This window comes from Triticum dicoccoides, chromosome 2A (genome assembly GCF_002162155.2).
Source record: "Triticum dicoccoides isolate Atlit2015 ecotype Zavitan chromosome 2A, WEW_v2.0, whole genome shotgun sequence".
NCBI classification, from domain to species: Eukaryota; Viridiplantae; Streptophyta; class Magnoliopsida; order Poales; family Poaceae; genus Triticum; species Triticum dicoccoides.
The window spans coordinates 379,481,686-379,497,118 of NC_041382.1; the positions used below are offsets into that span (position 1 = coordinate 379,481,686).

Below are 15,433 nucleotides of genomic sequence, written 5' to 3' on the forward strand. Positions count from 1 at the left end.
GGCCCGCATAGATAGATAGTAGATATAGAACATGAGTTGATGAGGCGCATGTGGGCTGTTTGACTAGTCAACCAGACAAATACGGAGCTATACGCTGAGCTAGTGACCATATAATCATCATATCTCGTATACAATGATCAAAGTGAGCCATCAAGACAAGTTCGATGACCGCCAATGCATTTTACTCGGTAATAAATGACCAGGATTCAAGGGGAATCCCAATTTCCTTCGTCTTCTGTGCTTGAGCTCTTGACAAACCAATGCACTATATGGTTGTCCAGCCACTCCACCCCAGAGCACTCACCAAGTGTTGTTCATGCCACCGCACCGCACACTAACTGGTAAGGAAGCGATGGCATCCCGCAGTGCCGAGTTCCTCACCGCCCACGACCACACACAAAATGGTAGGGAAGCGATGGCATCCCACCATGTCGACTTCATCGCCGCTCGCAACCTCACACCTACGTGGGCGGACTTTGAAGCTGCCAAGGCCGAATGGGTGGTAGAGCAAGAGGTAGAGCAAAATGTTGTCCTACGGACTAAAACCCTCCCGTCTATATAGACACCGGAGGGGGCTATGGTTACACAAGGTCGGTTACAAAGGAGGAGATATACATATTCGTATTGCCTAGCTTGCCTTCCACGCCAAGTAGAGCCCCATCCGGACACGGGACGAAGTCTTCAATCTTATGTCTTCATAGTCCAACAGTTCGGCCAAAGGATATAGTCCGGCTGTCCGGAGACCCCCTAATCTAGGACTCCCTTAGTAGCCCCTGAACCAGGCTTCAATGACGATGAGTCCGGCGCGCAGTGTTGTCTTCGGCATTGCAAGGCGGGTTCCTCCTCCGAATACACCACAGAAGAATTTGAATACAAGGATAGTGTCCGACCCTGGAAAATAAGTTCCACATACCACCGTAGAGAGAATAATATTTCCAAAAATCCAATGTGCTGACATGTTTTGGCAGCATGACATCATGCCGCGGCCTGGTAATTATTTGAACCGTTTTTCTTTAACCAGCCCCGCACATAACGCGAGGCGGTTTCTTGACACGTCTTGTCAAAGCAGAGATCGTGTTCCTCTTATTACGAGATTCTCATCAATACAGACGTGGGTAACCCAACCGCGCCATCAACTATGGCGCTTGGGGGATAAGCGAGTTTTACCAGACTAGTGGGGGCGCATAGTTCAGTCCGCCCTTATAAAGGGATAAGATCTCACCTTTTTCTAGCCACGTCTTCTTCCTCCTTGCTCATCCATTCTCACGCACTCGAGCTCCAGCGCCCAAGTCTGCATCCTCCTCCTCAACTCTCTCCAAAACAAGTCCGGAGCGGGAGTCAAGTGGATGGCCTCCTCCGTCACGGAGGGGCACATCAAAAAGTTACGCGGAGCCGGATACTTAGCCGCGGATATCGCGCACCGGCTGCCAGCCGCGGGGCAGGTCATCCCTACGCCAGAACCTCACGAGAGGGTGGTCTTCCTCCCCCACTTCGTCCGTGGACTGGGGTTTCCCCTCCATCCATTTGTCCACGGCATCATGTTCTATTATGGGCTGGACTTTCATGATCTGGCCCCGAACTTCATCCTCAACATCTCGGCGTTCATCGTCGTGTGCGAGGCTTTCCTCCGCATCCGGCCCCACTTCGGCCTGTGGCTGAAGACCTTCAATATCAAGCTGAAGGTGGTGGGCGGCCAACAAGCGGAATGCGGCGGAGACATGGTGGGCAAAATTCCCAACGTTGCATGGCTCGAGGGCTCCTTCATGGAGACCGTAAAGGGGTGGCAATCGGGGCGGTTCTACATCACCGAGCCACATGACACCAACTGGGTGGCGGCCCCCGAGTTTTGATCCGGAATCCCCACGTAGCTCACTTCCTGGAAGGAGAAGGGTCTGCCCTGGGGTTCATCGGTGGAGCTGGACGGACTCCAGAAGTGTATCCAAAACATGACAAGCAAGAAACTTAAGCTTGTCAACATAGTCCAGGTCATGCTCTTCCGCCGGATCCTCCCGTTTCAACAACGGGACTTCAACTTATGGGAGTTCGACCTGGCCCGGCACCAAACTCTAAGCGAGCTCTTCGACACGACGCACAAAGACGTCTGGAGGGTGTTGTTCAAGGGCGCCGAGGTCCCTCCCTCTCTCACCGAGGACCGCGGGCTAAGCGCGAACGCCCTGGGAATCCGGTAAGTTCTATACACCTGGTAGGATATTGATTTCCCATAGCTTAACCATGTGCGGGGTCTGAGCTCCCATGCCTTTAACAAGACTGGGTAGAGGCATCGGAGCAGATTGACTTTTCGGCACCCCTACCCGAAGACACCGCAGACACTCTCCTGACGGAGATGCTGACTCCGGCTCCTTATAAGGTGCCGGAGAAGACCAAGAAGAAGGCCAAGGGAACCCGAAAGAGTTCCCGGCGCCAGGTGGTATCGGACTCATCGTCCGATAACTCCGTGACGCACTCCTCCCATGAAGACGAGGAGGAAGATGAAGATGCTCCCCCTCCAGCCGGGGGAGACAAGAAAAGAAAGGCCGCCCCAACCGGGGAGGCCGAAGGGTCCAAGAAGGGAAGGACTCTTCTTCTGGACTGCTCCACCACCGCCGCCGAAGGCGAAGACGAGTGGCTGCTCAGGGCCAAGACCCTGGCGAAGTCGTAAGTATTCGGATACTAGAGTAACTCATAGCATACCTTTGTCGCACTGCTTCTCCTAACGCCGAATATGATTATGCAGACCGACCCAAGCCCGTATCGACGTATCCTTGTCGGACGGCTCCTTGAATTCGTCGGATATGGATAGTGATCCACTTCCGACCGCCTCCTCCCCTTGCCCTACGGACAATGCCGAGGTATTGTCTCAAGGGGCACCGAGCCGGGGGAGACAGTCCCGGAGACGCCTCAAGGTGACCTTCCGGACTCCAGGAGCAAAGGGAGCAAGGCTCCCGGGGGCTCTAAGTTCGGCTATCAGCTGAACACCGCGCCGGAACCTCCAGTGGTTTCGGACTCGGGCAGGCGACCCCCTTCCAAAAGGGGTAAGACGCCCGTGCCGGTGACCTCTGTCCATCCAGAAGCACCGGACAACCTGCTGGGAGCGCTTCGCGATGCTTCCATCAGCGAAGAGCACCGCACTATTATGAGTGCGGTGATCGAGAAGGTTCAGTCCGCCAAGAGCGGACTGACTGAAGCATGTGCTAGCCTTCTAACAGGCTTTGAGGTAAGTATTTAAAATATAGGGAAAATATTACCGCATAGATAGTAGCCCCTGATGCTCTGTTTGGTGTTGGCAAGGAAAAGCCGAATAGAGGATCAAATAATATCTGCAGGAGTCTAATAAGTATGTCTATATGCGTATGTAGGCTTCGCTGCTGACCTCTGCCGCACTGACTGCGGAGGTCGCCGCACTGAAGCAGGACCTCGAGGGGTCCGAGAAAGAGCTCGGCCTTGCCAAGAGGCAGGTCGAGGAGAACAAAGGTAAGTAATACCTTGTCTACATATATATATACACACAAAAAAGATGCGATTGCAAAATGACAGGATCATCATGAATTTGCCAGGGGCCACGACCGAAGTGGCGACCCTGAAGCAAGCATTGTCCGAGGCCGAAAACAAAGCGGCCCGGGAGCGCACCGAGCGGGAAAAGCAAGAGGCACGGGTGGGCGAGGTGCAGTAAGAGCTCCAAGCTCTCGTGACGAAGCACGAGGCATTGGAGCTTGACTCGAAGACGCGAGAGTCTGAGCTTGCCGCGACCCGTGAGAGCACAAAGAATGCCAAGGCTGAAGCCCAAAAGGCCCTCCAGGAGGATGAGGAAGATAGCGGCGGGTAAGGCATTCAATATGGAAAGCAAGCATGTGAAAGTAAATTACTTGTTACTTACCCGATTCCGGAGCTCTCCAGGAGCATTCGCAGATTTGCCCCGCAGCGTATCGCATGCCGCAAAGTTTTACCAAGCCGAGGAGGGAAGCTCGACGGAGAAGCTGTTCTGGTCTCAGTATACTGGGACCGAACACCCAATGCCTATGAGCGACCAGCTGAAGCAACTGGTCGAGCTGCAGAAGGCGGCCGAACAGGCCATGAAGAGCTTTATAGTCCAGATGTGGCCTGGCAACGCCCTTCCCAATAGCTACTTCGGCCTGGTGAGGCGGCTTGTGAATGCCTGCCCACGATTGGAAGTCGTCAAGCGGTTCGTCTGCATCGAGGGTGCACGCCGGACTTTTGCCCGTGCGAAGGTGCACTGGGCCAAGATGGACGCCGAGAAGCTCGTGAAGGAGGGGCCGCTGCAGGGCAAGGAGCATCGCCACCCCGAGATGTATTATGAGGGTGTCTTGAAGGGTGCCCTTCTTGTAGCGGACGAGTGTGCGAAAGATGTAATATTTGAATGAACTTGCTCGTGTGATCCTGTGGTATGAAAACTTGTTCATATGCGCTATGCAACACTTGTTTGAATTTAAAATATTACCTTCTGTTCGGCTGTTTATCAAATCTGAGAGATGGCTAGTCGTCGGCTTCTGCCCCCATGCCATGAGTGCTGGGGTGTTCGGGATAAACCTGAGCACTCTTGTTCCCATTTTTGGGTCCTTCGAGGGAGGTGCTCAACGCAACGAACAAGGCAATCAGACTATAATGCTTTATCACTCTCACTTAGCCATAGAATTCTATAATTTTAAATTTTGGCGAAGCCCCTAGTATTCAGAAGGCCGAATTTGGGGCGCTATACACGCCTTAAGCCCGACAAAGCCGACTCCTCGCTCTAAGCGACATAAGTCTTTAGGGACTCGAAACCTCTCGGGAAACGACAAGTCTCTTGCCTTATCATGACAGTCAGTTTTAGCTTTCTCTACTGAGGTGCTTAGCCCAGCTGAACCAGGGCACAATCGCAGTAGTTCTCCCAGTGCTACCTTAGCCGATATAGCGGAACGTAAGGTACCAAAACATGGGAGCCGGGCAAACCCAACTATTGACCCAAGACATGATTCGGAGCTGATGCATATAATGTTATAAGTTCGGGGTGCCACACTATCTAAAGTGTTCGGACTTCTCATGCCGTATTATGGGGTATGCTTAAGCCCCTAGCGTATTGGCCGTACCAGAGTGTACGGGTGCTGGATATCATGAATGAACATATGTATATATAAAAAAAGAAGAATAAAGAATGCTATAATAGTCTAGTGCTATGCATTGTTTATTCAAAAAGGTGCATTAAAGCAGAATAATACAAGTGGTGCGGTAAGAAAAAAGTAGGACTATTTGACATGTCCCCTCCAAGGGCAAGCTGAGGAATGGTATTAAAGCAAGTATTCACTTGTTATCGTAATCCACCTGGGAGTTCCGTGGTGCGACGTAGCTTTATGCCTCCTTGGTTGCTGCATCATGTGTCCGGCAATCATGCTACCGGACAGGGTTTCCGGAGACTAAAGTCCTGAAAGAGAAAAATAACAAAGCGGGAAGCCCTAGTGCGGTTGAGCCACGTCTTGGGGCATGCCGTAGTCATGCCCCCCTCCCCACCTGTGCCCATGGTATTTTTAATGCATAATTATGTACGCTTGGCACGGATTTCGCCATTTGGCTAGGACCGGGGTGGGGGCCACATTGCTATGCGAGCTTGGAACGTGCCAGGCGGTCTTGTTGCCGATTACTCCCGGCGCGCTTGAAGGTGTCCGGGTCCTTAATCGCCGAACTAGTGGATTGCCTTAAGAGGCTGCTTTGCACTTCTACTGCGAGGGCCATAGTGTGATCCTCCGTGCGGAGGGAGCGCTCTGTGTTTCCATTAACTGTGATGACCCCCGAGGTCCTGGCATCTTGAGCTTGAGGTATGCATAATGCGGTACCGCATTGAATCTCGCAAATGCGGTTCGCCCGAGCAGTGCATGATAGCCACTGCGGAACGGGACTATATCGAAGATTAACTCTTTGCTTCGGAAGTTATCCGGGGATCCGAAGACCACTTCCAGTGTAACTGAGCCTGTGCAATGGGCCTCTACACCTGGTATGACGCCTTTGAAGGTCGTTTTTGTGGGTTTGATCCTTGAGGGGTCTATACCTATTTTGCGCACTGTGTCCTGGTATAGCAGATTCAGGCTGCTGCCGCCATCCATAAGGACTCGATTGAGGTGAAATCCGTCAATGATTGGGTCTAGGACCAGTGCGGCGAATCCGCCATGACGGATACTAGTGGGGTGGTCCCTGCGATCGAAGGTGATCGGACAAGAGGACCATGGGTTGAACTTTGGGGCGACTGGCTCCAACGCATATACGTCCCTTAGCGCATGCTTCCGCTCCCTCTTGGGGATGTGGGTTGCGTATATCATGTTCACGTCCGCACTTGTGGGGGGGAACTCTTATGTCCTCCGGTGTTCGGCTGCCAGGGCTCCACCTCGTCATCGCTATGTGACCCCTTATCTTTGTTTTCGGCATTTAACTTGCCGGTCTGCTTGAACACCCAACAATCCCTGTTGGTGTGGTTGGCTGGCTTGTCGGGGTTGCCGTGTATTTCACACAAGCAGTCGAGTATACGGTCCAAACTAGACGGGCCCGGAGTGCTTCTTTTGAATGGCTTTTTCCGCTGACCGGGTTTAGAGCCTTTGAATCCGGCATTGACTGCCGTATCCTCGGTATTGTAGCTGTTAATGCGGCGCTTGTGTTTGTTGCGACTTGACCTGCCATTGCCATCCTTGGTATCCAAAGTACCATGGTTCTTTGATATGTTATTGCTGCGAGCCATCCAGCTGTCTTCTCCCGCGCAAAAGCAGGTCATGAGTGTCGTGAGGGCTGCCATGGATTTTGGCTTTTCTTGGCCAAGGTGTCGGGCGAGCCACTCGTCACGGATGTTGTGCTTAAAAGCTGCTAGGGCCTCTGCATCCGGACAGTCGATGATTTGATTTTTCTTTGTTAGGATCCGTGTCCAGAATTGCTTGGTCGATTCCTCTGGCTGCTGAATTATGTGGCTCAAGTCATCTGCATCTGGCGGTCGCACATAAGTGCCCTGGAAGTTGTCGAGGAATGCGGCTTCCAGATCTTCCCAACAGCCAATGGACTCTGCTGGCAAGCTATTGAGCCAATGCCGAGCTGGTCCTTTGAGCTTGAGTGGGAGGTATTTGATGGCGTGTAGATCATCACCGCGGGCCATGTGGATGTGCACGAGGAAATCCTCGATCCATACCACAGGATCTGTTGTGCTGTCGTATGATTTGATATTTACGGGTTTGAAACCCTCTGGGATTTGGTGATCCATTACTTCGTCTGTGAAGCATAGGGGATGTGTGGCGCCTCTGTACTGGGCTATATCGCGACGCAGCTCAAATGAGTCTTGCCCGCTGCGTTCGTCCCGACCGGATTTACTTTTACTGTATCCGGCGTGACGGTTATCGTCTCACATAGTGGTGCGTCCTCGTGATCCGTAGATTGATCTTGCATGTTTTGCTTTGTCCTCCAATACGTCTCGCAGGTCTAGCATGTTTCCCCATGCCTTGTCATTTTTATTTGAGTGGCGTCGGGGTACGGGCTGAGTTTTTGGCTGAAATGCCTCTCTGTCGCGGCCACGAGGTGGCCGGTCAGCCGCATCATATGCTGGAGATGTAGGTTTGAGTGCTTCCTCCTCCAGTCGGGGTAGCAACCTACGCTTTGGGTAACTCTTGGAGGGGCATTCGAGTTTATATTCCTCGGCCGCAAGGACTTCAGTCCATCTGTCAGCTAGCAAATCTTGATCAGCTTGAAGCTGCTGTTGCTTTTTCTTAAGGCTATTTGTCGTGGCTATAAGCCGGCGCTTGAAGCGCTCTTGTTCGACGGGATCCTCAGGCACGACGAATTCGTCATCGTCGAGGCTTGCCTCGTCTTCGAAGGCAGGCATGTAATTATCATCCTCTGCCTCTCCATCTGCCGCTCTCTCTGGAGGGCTGGCTTCTCCATCTTCCTGCCCTAAATCTTGCTGGAGGGGATTGCTGTCGTCTTCGATACTGTCCGGAGTGCTATTGTCTCATGTGCGGGGTCACCGCTTTTGCTTTGGCGAGACTTAGAGCGGCGCCGCTGACGCCGGCGCTTGGGTTGCTTCTTGGAGGGGTCATCCTCCGCTGTCTCCTCGCCATTGCCTTCTTTGGGTGTGTCCACCATGTATATAAATCATATGATGAGGTGGCTGTCCAGTGCCTTGTGGGCAGTGGTTCCTCTTCGCCTCCCGCATCGTCGTACATACCGTCAATGTCTTTGGAGTCAAAGTCGAGCATGTCAGTTAAGTCATCGACAGTGGCTACTAAGTGGGTGGTGGGTGGGCGGAGAATTTCTTCATCATCCACATCCCAATCCTGCTGAACATAGTTCGGCCAGGACTCTCCTGACAAGGAGAGAGACCTTAATGAGTTCAGTATGTCGCCGAAGGGAGAGTGCTGAAAGATATCCGCGGAGGTAAAGTCCATGATCGGCGCCCAATCGGATTCGATAGGCATGGGCGCAGGCGGTTGGGAGTCCGTGGTCGGGGAGGAATCCGGTAGTTCAGCGTCACGGCTCCCGTGAAGGGTAAGGTCGATTCTCGGCATGATCACCGATGAGAGTGTGGCCTCCGTGGCGGGGTCTATCCACCCGTCCATGGATGGCGCAATTGGCTCAGAATTGAGGGTCCGAGCGGTTGCCGGTGCGATCTCCTGGACACTGTCCAATGGCAGAGTTAAATCATGCTCATCATGGCCATGTGGCGCACTAAGCAGGGGCTCGAATCCGTCGAAGATCAAGTCTCCGCGGATATCGGCCGTGTAGTTTAAGCTTCCAAACCTGACCTGGTGGCCAGGGGCGTAACTCTCGATCTGCTCCAGATGGCCAAGCGAGTTGGCCCGCAGTGCGAAGCCGCCGAACACAAAGATCTATCCGGGGAGAAAAGTCTCACCATGGACTGCATCGCTATCGATGATCGAAGGAGCCATCAAGCCTAATGGCGATGACACAGGGGAACTCTCAATGAAAGCACCAATGTCGGTGTCAAAACCGGCGGATCTCGGGTAGGGGGTCCCGAACTGTGCGTCTAAGGCGGATGGTAACAGGAGGCAGGGGACACGATGTTTTACTCAGGTTTGGGCCCTCTTGATGGAGGTAAAACCCTACGTCCTGCTTGATTATTCTTGATAATATGAGTAGTACAAGAGTTGATCTACCATGAGATTGGAGAGGCTAAACCCTAGAAGCTAGCCTATGGTATGATTGTATGTTGTCCTACGGACTAAAACCCTCCGGTTTATATAGACACTGGAGGGGGCTAGGGTTATACAAGGTCGGTTACAAAGGAGGAGATATACATATCCGTATTGCCTAGCTTGCCTTCCACGCCAAGTAGAGCCCCATCTGGACACGGGACGAAGTCTTCAATCTTATGTCTTCATAGTCCAACAGTCCGGCCAAAGGATATAGTTTGGCTGTCTAGAGACCCCCTAATCCAGGACTCCCTCAGTAGCCCCTGAACCAGGTTTCAATGACGATGAGTCCGGCGCGCAGTGTTGTCTTATGCATTGCTGCAAGATGCTTGAAGATGCTAGTCTTCGATAGGCTAGGCTTTCTCCTTCTTTCTGGCATTCTGCAGTTTACTCCACGGATACATCCCATTTTCCTTTGATACAGATGCATACTTAGTTTAGACCTGATGTAAGTCTTGCGAGTACTTTGGATGAGTACTCACGGTTGCTTTGCTACCTCTTTTTCTCCCATACCCGATTGTTGCGACCAGATGACGGATCCCAAGAGCCAGACGACGCCACTGATGACTACTACTACCCCGAGGGTGCCTACTACTACGTGAAGACCGCCGACGACCAGGAGTAGTTAGGCGGGTCCCAGGTAGGAGGCCTTGCCTTTTTGATCGATGTTGCTTTTGTGCTAGCCTTCTTAAGGCAAACTTGTTTAACTCATGTCTGTACTCATGTATTGTTGCTTCCGCTGACTCTTGTGTATTCAAGCTTATGTATTCGAGCCCTCGAGGCCCCTTGCTTGTAATATAAAGCTTGTATTATTTTAATTTGTGTCTAGAGTTGTGTTGTGATATCTTCCCATGAGTCCTTGGTCTTGATCGTAGACATTTGCATGTATGATTAGTGTACGATTGAATCGAGGGCGTCACACCCTCCTGGTGCAAACCATCTCCCATTGCTCATCTCGGCATCCACATATCTGGTAGATGGTGTCCTTAAGATCCTTGTGGTATACCTCGCCGATGCGTCCCATGGCGATATGGGCTGCCATGCTCTTTCCTAGTCTCCAGGTTGGTGCATCAAAGGATAACTCTAAGGGATCAGTAACTGGTGCGTATGTCCTTTCTGGAACATGTACTCGAATTGTCCAGCGCTCTTCTTCAGGTAGAGTGGCGGTGTAGGTCCCCGTGAAGCTTGGTATTCCGATGCTCAGGTACTTAGTGGCCTCCTCCAAGTGTCGTCCAAACGGGGTGTCATCATCCGGTTGAGCAAACTTGTTCCTTGGGTCTGCCATCTATAGAGTAGAAAAGGGAGAAGAGTCAGAAATGAGTAGAGAAGATTGTGCTATGGCTCATCCTAGTGGTCGCGTCCACCAGTTACGTGTGCTCTGATACCATCTTGTAGCGATCCGATCTCAAACGGTCAAATCTCTGTGCATAAGTGTCATCCCTGGATCGGTAATGCTGACACACAATACTCGAGGATTTATAATAGAGTGCAATCACACACTTATTACAATGAATATCTCAAAAGAGAACTTACTGCAATAATATGGCTGAAGGCCATCTAAATAAGATAACGGCGGAAGCTTCGAGGTAAATGAGTCCATCAACTCCAACGGCATAGCTGAGTGCACGATAATGACCTAGCGCACCTTACTCTTCGTCTGAAAACTCTGCAACATAATACATTGCAGCCTGTGTAGGTCAGCACATGGAATATGCTCGCAAGATAACACTATATAGCAATGAACAAGTAACAGTTTTAACTATATGCATATATGGCTGGTGGAGGCTCTATGGTTATCATTTGCAGAAAGCTAGCTTTTCCCTACAACAAAGGAATATAATTTTATTTAACTACCAAGTTTTTTGAAAACATTGAGAATGGTAACCCCATCTCAATCCCAAATTAATACTCAATAACCCAACAAATTAATTAAGTAGAGTGATGAGATCAACATAATAATTCAAGCACCAGATACTCAAGATGTCCATAACTGGGGACACGGGTAATCATGATTAGTTTGTACACTATGCAGAGGTGTGCGCACTTTTCCCCACAAGACTCGATCTCCTCCATTGGATTTCTCGCACTACATGATGTTTGAGAAATGGATGACCGAGACACAGTCTTTCAGAAGCGTTAGCTCGTTATGACGGGTAGACAGTACCACCAACATCCCCTACATCTACTAGTCTACCACTGTAAGAGATCACACAATATACTCAACTATGCCAGAGCACATAATGTCTTGTGGCTGCACACGAAAGTTTCCAGCATGAATAACATAATGATCCATTTGAGCCTGTGTAGCAAACCATTGGAAAAATCACATGGATACCCTGGGATTCTGCTTGGACAACACTGGATTCCCAAGGTGCCCACAAACCAATCCACCTAGATGTGTATTAAAGTAGCCACCTTAAGTTAACACTTAGTTAACAATAATCTCTTACACCTGTCATGAATTCTCTGAAAACTAAACCACGTCTACGAGCATAGCATAGTAGTATAAGCATAACGTAGAAATCCCAGAGTTTGAACAAAGGACAATAGGTTCTACCTCATCAACCACTTCCTAATACCCACATGTAATCAAGCCCTAACCATGCAGTGATTGAGGATTGAAACTACTGCATAAAAACTGGGTAATAAAGGCGTATGATCAAAGTGTTACTTGCCTTGCTGACGATCTAAAAACTCTAGTGACTCGTAGTAGGAAGCCTCGCACTCCGGAAACTCTATCGTAAACAAACAATAGCATACATAAGCACTCAAGCATAAGATGCAAGGGTAAAACTCAGGAGCAAAAATCTAAACTGAAATTTCAACTGAAGAGCTTCGATTTGACAAAAGAATCAATCGAATCTCGGGCAAGTAACGTACTAATGACAAGTAACGTACTAAAGAGACTTGCCGGTAATGAGATTGAACTAGGTATGAAGATACCGACGATCGAATCTCGGGCAAGTAACGTACTGATGACAAAGGGAATAACATACGTTGTCATTACGGTACGACCAATAAAGATCTTCGAAGAATATGTGGGAACCAATATGAGCATCTAGGTTCCACTGTTGGTTATTGACCGGAGAAGTGTCTCAGTCATGCCTACATAGTTCTTGAACCCGTAGGGTCCACACGCTTAATGTTCGATGATGATTTTGTATTATATGAGTTATGTGATTTGGTGACCGAATGTTGTTCGGAGTCCCGAATGAGATCACAGAGTCTCAAAATGGTCTAGAGGTAAAGATTCATATATAGGACGATGATATTTAGACATCGGAAGTGTTCTGGGGGTACCGGGTACATACCGGGTCACCGGAAGGGGTTCCGGGCATCCCCCCGGCAACTACATGGGCCTAATGGTCCAAGAAGGGGACAGACCAGCCCATAGGAGGCTGATGCGCCCCATGTAAGCCAAATAAGGGGGGAGGAAAGAGGGGAAGAGAGAAAGGAAGGGGAGCAATTCGGCCTCCCCCTTCCTTCTCTCCTCCCTCCTCCTTCCTTTCCCCCTCCGGATGGATATGGAAGGGGGGAGGCCTAATAGGGAAGCGCCCAAGTAGGTTTCCACCTACTTGGGGCGCCCCCTTGGCTTCCTCTCCTCCCCTCCACACACACACACACACACACACACACACACATTATTCTTTTACCCTTCTTAAACTGACGAATTCGAGGGGTTGAACTGATGCTCTCATTTTTGTCGAACTGATGCTCTCGGTTTGGACCTATGTTACCGGACTCATGGCGTTTTCATCCCTGCAGCACAGTCGCCACAGTTGCCGCTGCCGTCGAGGAGCTCTAGCTGCTCGCCCTGAGGGCCTTCGCGAGCGCTGACTCCATGTTCGGCACGGCGGCCTCGTTGGCGGCGGAGCACGTGCCGCCATGGTGCGAGCAGGTGACGGTCTGTGGGATGGTGGTGGACTAGACCGACCTCTCCCTCTCCCTTTCCTTGGTTCCCACCGCCACGCCGGTGCTCAACAAGGATGACTACCTCGCCATCTGCCTCACCGCGCTCGCCGCCACCAGCAAGGAGCAGCAGGCGGGCGCGTGGAACCCGTCCCCTACCCGGGCTTAGGAGCTGTGGTTCAGCTGCGCGGTCTGCGGGAAGGCGTATGCGTCATACCAGGCGATCGGCGGGCACAAGTCCAGCCACCGCAAGCCGCCGCCCACCAGAGAGCGCTACATTGTCGCACAGGCGTCCACGGGCGGTGGGTCGGAGGCGAGCGCGGTGGCGTCCTCGGGCGAGAGTAGCGGCGGCCCGCATCAGTGCACCGTCTGTGACCGGAGCTTCACGACCGGGCATGCGCTCGGAGGGCACAAGCACTGCCACTACTGGGACGGCACCTCCGTTTCCATGTCCATGTCCGTCTCCGTGTTGGCGTCCTCTGCCGTGCTGAGGAACTTCGACCTGAACCTGCTGTCCATGCCGGAGAACGCAGGGGTGATGAGGTGGGACGAGGAGGAGGTGCAGAGCCCTCTCCCCACCAAGAAGCTGAGGCTTTTGCTGTAAAAGAAGGAGAGATGGCCAATGGTCAACCGCCCCTTGATTGATTTGTTCATTTGTTGAATTCGATTAGGTATCACCATGATTTGTTGATTTTTTGTATTTATAAGGACACAAAGAAATTAAAACTATGGGCTTAATTCCATTTCCATGCTCCAGCGCCCTTCTCTGATCTCTCTGTGTCCATGGTGAGCCGCGCTTCCTTATTTTCCTAGGTCGCTGCTGTACTATCAGAATAACTGAAACTTTGGCATTGCTCGCAAGACCGTAGCACCAGGGTTGCGGTTACTGACTGAACCTAGATAGTCTGCATTTTTTTGTTCTTGATGAGAAAGATATTTACAATTGATTCCGTAGTCGCAATCGATCTTCAATTTAATTGACGATTTGGTGGTGAAACTAAACACTTTCAGGTACTGATGATCAACTACAATCTAATCTATCCAAGTGGGACTGCCACTACCATCCTCATAAACGGGTTCCACACACCTCAAGGAGATAAGAATGCAAGGTCCGACCCTTTTTATTTTTCCTTTCCTTTGCGTGAAAAGGACATCTTCTTATTCCCAGCTATGATGAATCAAATCGTGTTTTAACTGTGTAAAAATGCTTTAGAAACCGATGGCCCGGACAGATTCAGAATTTCTTTCAACCTTTACCGCAACAGGCAGCAAGTCTGTGGGATTCCTCAAGTACTTTGGGATCAGCTTCTTTTGGAGCTCCTTCCGGTAGTTCTACACCGACGGCGGCGTCTGCGGCTTCCTCCAGTTTCCCACCTTCGGGCTAAAAGCCTGGAAGTAAACATAACGCCTATATGACTTCTTGTTTTTTTCTCTCGCTAAACAATTTTTAAGTTTCGATGGTTGAAAAATGAAAATGCATGAGAGAGTTCACTGTTTTAAATCCTCAATGATTCCGTGGCCAGATTTTTCTTCGACTTCAGCCTGACGTATGTTGGCGCCGGGATGATCTGCTCGCACCTCGTCAACCTCTCCCTCCTCTTCGGCGTCGTCCTCTCCTGGGGTGTAATGTGGCCGCTCATGAGCAAGGAGGAGGGGAAGTGGTACTCAGCCAAGGCGTTTGCCAGCAGCATGTCAGGCCTTTCAACGGTTTACGATATCATCGTCCCTGAACTTGCATCGTTTGTATCGTTGAACTGATGACATTTTTTATAAAATAAAAATGTTTTGTTTCTTTTTTAACTCACATTTCTTGGAATGATGTTCTAGACTTCTTTTGTTTTGCGACTTGAACTTTTACCAACATGAATTAACGTGTATGGATGAGCACTTGAACTTATAGAAGTGAAAGTTTTTGGTTTTAAATTCATATTTGTTTCCTTGTCCGAACTTATGGTATCATCATTATCGAACCTGCATGGTTTGTGTAGCTGAACTAAAATAATTTTTTACCCAAATAAATGTGTTGTGTTTTTTGTTTGAGCATAATTTCCTCGGTTCCATTGACGGACTTCCTCAAATTTCACAGACAAACTGACTGCGTTTTATTTTTTGAACTTACATGCTAGTAATAATTAAACATTCCCATACAATTTTTTCACTATTCATGGCATCAACCAAAATAGGCAGGAGAGAGCACTATCGAACTGATCATTGTTTTTTATTCATACTGATCAATGTTTTTAATTCAAACAAATTTTCCTTTCTTGCAGAAACATCTAACTGTTATGTACACTTTCTTTAAGAAGTAGCAATCAAATCATCAGACAAAAAATTTGAATTTGCAATTGGTGCTA

The 15,433-nt window shown here is 50.1% G+C and overlaps 1 pseudogene; it reads left to right on the forward strand.

The window, feature by feature from the left end:
* Positions 1–415: 415 nt before the first annotated feature.
* On the forward strand, positions 416–13,683 carry LOC119357859 (annotated as a pseudogene).
* Positions 13,684–15,433: the final 1,750 nt, after the last annotated feature.